A 9,211-nucleotide genomic window follows, 5' to 3' on the forward strand; every position below is an offset into this window, starting at 1 on the left:
CTCTTCAGCTGTACCTGGAATCACAAATTATAATGCTAGCTGAATTATAAATACACTTTTAAAAACACATATAGCACATTTCTTCATCAAAAATGAATATTTAAAAGCTTATTTATTCTCAATCACACTCTACAGCGATACGGTAAGATTACATAAAATCGTCCATTTATTCAGGTTAACTTTAATATCACCTGTAATGTCAAATCGACTTACATGAACAAATGACCCAATACATTAAAATAATACTAACATAAACTGTTAGAAATCACTTGTGTTAAACGTTCACTGAGATGACTGCCAGCGGGTGCTTAATGCCGATAGTCCGGTCAGATCTCTACCGGGCTAGCTCGCCCCACCGCCGGTAGGGCTGGCGAGGCAAGCCGGGAGTTAATACGGCGGGAGCGGTAAACTCCGAACACGTCGGAGCACGTTTGAAATTAAGCGATGTCTTGATGAATCAAGCTAATTTTTCACGTCTACACAGTTATATTCCCGTGCTAAAAATATTGTATAAGTTAATTTGTGTCACAGAAAGTGTAATTTTTCACAGTTTACTCACAGCTTTTGCCACTGTGGTCCGCCATGGCGGCCCCTGTTTGACCAAACCGCTTCGACCCGCAATGAATCATGGGAAAAGATGGACCGCGAAGGATATTCACAACGCATCCTTCAAATCAGGCAAAAGAAGGACACATTTGACTGCCCCATTTGACAGACCTTCCGCGCCGCGCTGTGACGTAATCGGCCCGCAAGTATGGACTTGGAAGGATCCAGCCCCTGAATTGGGACACACCCTCAGCCTGAACATGGATCCTCCTCCTTCCTGTTTATTGACCAATAGTAGAGGAGCTGGAGAGAAGAAGGCAGCCCTCCTCATTTGCATAATGAAGCAGAAATGCATACAATAAAGGAAAAAGAGAGATGAGGAAATGTAAAAAGAACAAAGGCATGTGTAAGGAAAAGGAAAAAGAAAATATTTACATTTCTTGATGAAAACGCATGTTTAAGGAAAAGGAAAAACAAAATATATACATTTCTTGATGAAAACGCATGTGTAAGGAAAAGGAAAAATAAAATATATATATTTCTGCTTTTATTTTTAATTTTGTCAGGATCGGTCCTCCATAGTCAAATACATCACGCATCCCTATTCACAACATTTGAGTTAATTGGAGGTACACATTCAGATCTATTTAATACAGCACTTCAAACACACTGCTTCTGTTTGCAGTCAATAAAAAGATAAATCTGCCAACAAATCAGGAAGACAATGGAGGACAAATCTGGTTCATCCTAAGGTACTATTTCCAGATGCCTGGAGGCGCTACATTCATCTGTTCAAACAATCATCTGCAAGTATAAACACCATGGGAACGTCCGCCTGTTACAGGTCAGGAAGGAGATGTGTTCTGTGCCCCAGAGATGAATGTGTCTTGGTGTGAAATCTTTTTCTCGACCCCAAAAACAAAAAGCACTAGTTCTTGTAAAGATGCTGGCTGAAGCTGGTGAGACCCCAGCCAGCATGTTCAGATGGGCCCCATAAAATGTTACCCAGTTCTGGCCCATGCGTATTGAACCATACCATACCACACCAACTTTATTTATAAAGCACTTTAAATATCCCACAGGACCAATACAGTCATAAAGTAAAGAAGGTGAAATATAAAAGCAGTAATAAAATAATTAAAATATAAACACATTAAAACAAAGTCAAATATCTCAGATTGTGCCAAAAGCCAAAGAGAAGAGATGGGTCTTAAGAAGTGATTTAAAAACAGCATGTGAAGAGGCCTATCTTATGCCCAAAGGAAGGTTATTCCATAGCTTTGGAGCTGCTACAGAAAAAGCACAGTCCCCTCTGAGGGAACGGAAGGGTGTGTAAAGATGTAACAGCTCAGACAAATAGGGAGGGGTAAGGCCATTAAGAGCTCTAAAAGCAAATAAAAGGATTTTAAAATTAATCCTAAAATGTACTGGCAACCAGGGTAAAGAAGCTAAAACAGGGGAAATTTGGTTAAATTTCCAAGTACCTGATAAAAAACACGCAGCAGCATTTTGTACCCTCTGAAACTGGGAAATGCACAAATCACCAGCTCCTATATGCATTAAAGTAGTCTAGCTGCATGGTCAAAAATGCATGAATAACAGTTTCAAAGTGCTGTCTAGAAAGAATGGGTTTTACTTTGGCATACTGCCTTAAGTGAAAAAGCTGGATTTTACAACAGCTCTAATGTGAGTTTCAAGCTGAAGACCAGCATTCATCTTGACCCCTAAATTTGTAATGACTGGTTTGACATAGTTGGCCAACAAGGAGCCAACATCGGTCATGGAATCTTTACTGGAGCTGCCAAAAAACATTACCTCTGTCTTATCTTCATTAAGTTATAAGACGTTTAGTGCCATCCAGGCCTTTGTTGGGACCCACAGCCATGGAAACAACATTAAAACTCCGGTACAAACTTTTCTGGAATTTTCAAAATAAATTGCATTTAACCGACTTCCAGCAACTGAGGAAGGTGGGGTAGCAGCGGATTTCCCATGATGCCACAGGCTGTATAAAAGCACCCCCTTTCCAATGGTCCTATCTCTACCATCCGGATTCTGTGCGAGACTGGCCGGTGAGACAGCGCACTAATGTCTCTTTGCTGGCAAAAAGACATAAACTCTTCAAACTGGATCCAAGGGTGTCATAAGATCACGCGATAGTATGCACAAGTTAAGTACTGATGAATTACTGTTGAAACAATTCGGTATTCATTCATAAAGGGAGATTAAGGTATAAGCATTGCTTTATTTTCTCTCTGAAGCCTGCAGAAGCAAACTGTGTTCCAGAGTTCCCTGCAGAAACGCTTTCTCTACAAAGCAGAGTGGAGTTGTTTTTCCCCGTTCTGAAAGGACGACAACAGGAGCCGCATCACCGTGGTTACGGTAACGTGCAGTTGGTTGGCGGACACAATGAGCTGTCTTTCATCCACAGCAACGGAGGTTAGCTGAAAGCTAAGCCTTTGTTCACAGAGCGGCCGCACCTTCAAACCCCCCACACCCCCACAGCTACGGAGGTTAGCTGAAAGCTAACCATTTGTTGACTGTGGATGTTTCTTCAAACTTCGTCATCGCCCGGACAACTCCTCAACATGTTCATACGAAGTTTGGTGTTTGGGCAGAATAATAGAGAAGGATTTAGAATGAAATGATCTAAACGTTTTTCAGTTGATGAAATTTGGTTTTGTTTGGGTTGAACTCAGCTATCTTGGTGCTAGCAGATGATCTGCCAACACGTTCTCACTCCCAAGTCGTCACATTTGGACGATTGGTCAGGCTCCCTCTGCGTCACGTATTGAAGGGGCTCTGCGTCAATACGTGACGCAGAGGGAGCCTGACCAATCGTCCAAATGTGACGAGTTGGGAGTGAGAATGTGTTGGATCTGCAGCACACGTGTTCAGTTTTGTGTTCTTTGTTTGTATGTTTTTAAATTTAAGACAAACTTTACTTGAAGGGTAATTTTAAACAGAAGATTGATCTTAACGTGCCGTCCGCGTTTATGAATTTTAACCCTTTTTTTGACGGTATTTTTAAAGGTGTGTGTTTGATTCTGGTGCTAAGCTATCAGCCTCCTTTATTAGCTTCAATTGCTAACAGATAAGAACACGTGCTTGCTGCCAAATAATATTTACCCAGAAAGGTTTAGTTTTCAATCCAGTAAATAATGTGTCCCTAACATCATTTTACTAAATTTGATAACTAAGTAAACACCATTAAGCCCCATTTCTCCAGAAAGATTAGGCTCTTTTCCATAATATTCCCTTAAATATTTTACCATTTCCTTTAATAATATTTCTTTAAATATTATTTCAATAAATAAAGGCAGCTAATGAGACCCCGTTGAGAATTAGTCATCCAGAAGGTTGGTTTTATTCAGCAGATCATTCTTTAAAACATTATTTTATTAAAATAATATTTTATCTGATTTTGCATTGTGAATGGTTGTCTAAAGGTATGCTGATCGTTGCCTAAGTTAGTTCCAAGACTAACTTCATGTCACCTCCGGATTCTTCAAGATAATCCTTGGTTCTCAAACATAAATAACATTGCATGGTAATATTGCATCACTCTTTCGATCATGGTTTTCCATCATCTTTAATCAACTTGTTTATATTGTACATAGCCCATGAGTCTTCGATATTCTTTAATTCTGCTTGGTAGTTTAGTTGGATTGTTTTAGCATAGTAAAGAGTTTGTTGATTGAAATATGTTTGACTTTGAGTTGACTTATTTTTGTTAATAAATTCTTGTATTTTAAGAAATTGTGTGAATTCATTCCATGTGTGTGCAGAGTTTATGCTGTTCAATAATGTCAGAGCTTGTCTCACACCTTTCTATTTTCTCCTAATACCATCGCCTTTCTGGGCTGGTATTCACAGGATAACCTTTAACAGACCAAAATATTATTTGATAAAATATTAAAATAATAATATTAAATAATATTCTCAGATTCATAATCACAACACCTTCAAATCTTCCAGACATAAAAACAGAGACTGAAGAGAGGGGGAGTCTGCCTTCTTTAGCGGTACATACATCTGTGTGTCATCCGCATAGCAATGAAAAGCAATCCCATATTTCCTAAGAATAGAGCCAAGAAGAAGGAGGTACAACAAGAAAAGGAGAGGGCCTAAAACCGAGCCCTACGGGACACCACATGACAGTGGAGCAGAGGAGGACATATGGCCATAAAGACATGCACAAAAGTACGCTTGGCCAAATAAGATTTAAACCAATCCAAAGCTACAGGTCCTTCTCAAAATATTAGCATATTGTGATAAAGTTCATTATTTTCCATAATGACATGATGAAAATTTAACATTCATATATTTTAGATTCATTGCACACTAACTGAAATATTTCAGGTCTTTTATTGTCTTAATATGGATGATTTTGGCATACAGCTCATGAAAACCCAAAATTCCTATCTCACAAAATTAGCATATCATTAAAAGGGTCTCTAAACGTGCTATGAACCTAATCATCTGAATCAACGAGTTAACTCTAAACACCTGCAAAAGATTCCTGAGGCCTTTAAAACTCCCAGCCTGGTTCATCACTCAAAACCCCAATCATGGGTAAGACTGCCGACCTGACTGCTGTCCAGAAGGCCACTATTGACACCTTCAAGCAAGAGGGTAAGACACAGAAATAAATTTCTGAACGAATAGGCTGTTCCCAGAGTGCTGTATCAAGGCACCTCAGTGGGAAGTCTGTGGGAAGGAAAAAGTGTGGCAGAAAACGCTGCACAATGAGAAGAGGTGACCGGACCCTGAGGAAGATTGTGGAGAAGGGCCGATTCCAGACCTTGGGGGACCTGCGGAACCAGTGGACTGAGTCTGGAGTAGAAACATCCAGAGCCACCGTGCCCAGGCGTGTGCAGGAAATGGGCTACAGGTGCCGCATTCCCCAGTCCTGGGCTACAGAGAAGCAGCACTGGACTGTTGCTCAGTGGTCCAAAGTACTTTTTTCGGATGAAAGCAAATTCTGCATGTCATTCGGAAATCAAGGTGCCAGAGTCTGGAGGAAGACTGGTGAGAAGGAAATGCCAAAATGCCAGAAGTCCAGTGTCAAGTACCCACAGTCAGTGATGGTCTGGGGTGTCAGCTGCTGGTGTTGGTCCACTGTGTTTTATCAAGGGCAGGGTCAATGCAGCTAGCTATCAGGAGATTTTGGAGCACTTCATGCTTGCATCTGCTGAAAAGCTTTATGCAGATGAAGATTTCATTTTTCAGCACGACCTGGCACCTGCTCACAGTGCCAAAACCACTGGTAAATGGTTTACTGACCATGGTATCACTGTGCTCAATTGGCCTGCCAACTCCCCTGACCTGAACCCCATAGAGAATCTGTGGGATATTGTGAAGAGAACGTTGAGAGACTCAAGACCCAACACTCTGGATGAGCTAAAGGCCGCTATCGAAGCATCCTGGGCCTCCATAAGACCTCAGCAGTGCCACAGGCTGATTGCCTCCATGCCACGCCGCATTGAAGCAGTCATTTCTGCAAAAGGATTCCCGACCAAGTATTGAGTGCATAACTGTACATGATTATTTGAAGGTTGACGATTTTGTATTAAAAACACTTTTCTTTTATTGGTCGGATGAAATATGCTAATTTTGTGAGATAGGAATTTTGGGTTTTCATGAGCTGTATGCCAAAATCATCCGTATTAAGACAATAAAAGACCTGAAATATTTCAGTTAGTGTGCAATGAATCTAAAATATATTAATGTTAAATTTTCATCATTACATTATGGAAAATAATGAACTTTATCACAATATGCTAATTTTTTGAGAAGGACCTGTATAAGAGGACGGATTGCCAGCACTTCTTTGCCTGAGTGTTTTGCCAAATGTGGTTCAACTATCTGGCCATTTAGCTGTTTATTCTTGCTACGAACCTTGCAACTTTGAAAAGACTAACTGTCTTGTTTTGATCCAGGTACCTGACCAAGCCAAGCTCCTCACGGAGAAATCACACAGCTGAACTGAAACCAGTAAACCCCAGGATCAAGCCTTCAGCTGGCAGTTCGTTCCAACTTACCTCCAGGTCTGCCTAGCCGAACTCTGTCCACCCTCCGACGGTTAACTCGCTCCGGTCATCGAGGCTCCAGGCGGTTCCCGGCCATCAGTCCAGATTCTGTTGCCTTCTCCCTGGAGGATCGAACATCGCTCCAACTAGCACCCGCTCCTGATCGATGCCCCATTCTCACCATTTGCCTTCAGTTTAATAAACTTCCTAAATGGTCTCAGTTCTCTGGGTGTTTTTCTGCATGTGGGTCAAGTCGGCCTCAAAAATCATGACAGAAAGTAAAATTCTGTGGTCGACTGTGTCAAAAGCAGCTGATAAATCTAACAGCACCAGGACAACACAGTCACCAGTCAGTTGCTAAAAATATATCATTAAAAACCTTTAAAAGAGCTGACTCTGTGCTATGAAATGCTTTAAAACCGGACTGAAAAACCTCTAAAATATTTTGTTCAATGAGATGGTCCATCAGCTGATTATAGACTAGCTTCTCAAGAAATTTTGAAAGGAAAGGTAGTTTAGAGATAGGTCTATAGTTCACCAGAACAGTAGGATCCAAAGTTGGTTTCTTAATTAGAGGCTGGACAACTGTATGCTTCAAATCGTCAGGAACAACACCTGAAGACAAGCTGCTATTTACAAGGGTAAGGACTGAAGGACCTATAGTAAGAAAAACATTGTTGAATAATCTAGGTGGAATAGCATCATCTGGAGAACCAGTTGGCGTTAAGTGACTAACCACCTCCTGCAAAGATTGCAAGGTCATACATTCAAAGCTGTGGAAAACAGCAGAACAAGGCACAAAAACTGAAGGGTCATAAACAGGGGGTATGCTTTGGGTCCTTATAGAAGTGATTTTCTCAACAAAAAAGTGTAAAAAGCTCTCACATACAGCAGGTGAAGTCTCCATACAACCATTATATGGAGCATTTAGAACAGAGTCAATAAATTTAAATAAAACAGAAGGATTGTGACTGTTTGATACAATCAGATTTGGCAGGTGTTTTCTTTTGGTGTCTCTTACTATCTTTTGATAACGGCGCCAGCATCCCTTCAATATTATCAATAGGAGCGACACTTGTAATTTGTCCCATTTTCCATTTGTGTTCAGCTCTGTGACAGTCTCTCCTGCCAGCCCGAGTGTCATCATTTAACCAGGGCTCATGCTTGGATTATGAAAGTCGAATTTTTAGTGGTGCCATCTAGAGCTCTTACTGGTAGAGTAAAGCCAGTTGTTGAGTTCCTCAGTTTTATTTCCCGCAGTCTCAGGGATGATACAGTTCTGATTAAAAACAAGAGAGAACTGACCAGCAGTAGAAGGGTTAAGAACACGACAGAGCCGAACTGCAGCGCGAGGTTTTGCTTCGGTACAGAATCAGAATCAGAATCAGCTTTATTGCCAAGTTCGTGCATACAAACAAGGAATTTGACTTCGGTACACTTTGCTCTTTTGTTCTGTTTTTGCATTACAGAATATACAAATTTACAATTTACAATGTACAATATACACATATCTAATAGAAAAGGTGCATTTGCAACATCTGTATGCTGTTGTTCTGTACTCTATTGAATGTTCATCAGAGAAACAACCTGGGGGAAGAAACTGTCTACAGGACAGCTTTATCTCAAATAAAACAGGCATGTGGTCTGAAAATAATGGGTCACTAATCACTAAATTAAAATCCAGTAGACCATGAGATAAAACCAAATCAAGAGTGTGTCCATGTTTATGCATGGCACCAGTCACAGACTGCACAAAATTAAAAGAGTCAATAACATTAAGAAATGACTGAGCCATAGGTGAACCTCCATAGGCTCCATGTAGGTCCTGTATGGCCTGCCCATGTGGGCTCCCCATGTGGGGCTCATATAACCAAACATATACGGGTCCTATGTAATTCTGCCCAGTTGTAACCTGTGCCCATACAATCTAAATGGGCTCCATATGGGTCCCACGTGGACAGCCCTCATGGACTTCTCATATGGGCCCTGTATTAAAAATTCTATGTGGGGCCCACACTGTTTGCCCAGTTGAAGCCCATGCCCACCCTTTACCCATGTAACCCATCTGTAACCCACATGGGGCCACCACAACATGCTGGCTGGGACCATGTCACTATCCACAGTGAAATGAGTCCAGTTTGTTACACCGTCTCTAGCCTTTGTAAGAACTTGAATTCTTTCAGTCATGAACTTCAGTCAGTGACAAGATACATTATCATCAGCAAATACTACGGATGAATTACATAAGAGATTTGTAAAAAAAATTCAGAGTCCACCTATACCTTACTGTAGAGGTACCTACTCCTCTGCCCTGCAGCCAAATATCAGCACTGATTGTGGACATTTGCTGCTTTTCTTCACTTATGTTTCATTGGGATGGCACCAATCAGGTTATTTTCCCCTGCAAGTAGTTATATTGCAGCAATGTATGTTTAATGTAAGCATAAAGAGTTTATAACACACACTGAAGAAGACTCAGTAGACACTGATAACTGAAATCTACTATTATAAACAACACTGTGCTTGTTACTGTGTTACATTAGGTAACTCGGTGAGAAGTAGGGTTGGTTTAGTGATCTTCTGCGGATTCATGCTTCTTTTTGTATCTGATTTGTAAGCGTTTCCTGCTGTGA

This window comes from Girardinichthys multiradiatus, chromosome 11 (genome assembly GCF_021462225.1).
Source record: "Girardinichthys multiradiatus isolate DD_20200921_A chromosome 11, DD_fGirMul_XY1, whole genome shotgun sequence".
In the NCBI taxonomy this organism is placed as follows: Eukaryota; Metazoa; Chordata; class Actinopteri; order Cyprinodontiformes; family Goodeidae; genus Girardinichthys; species Girardinichthys multiradiatus.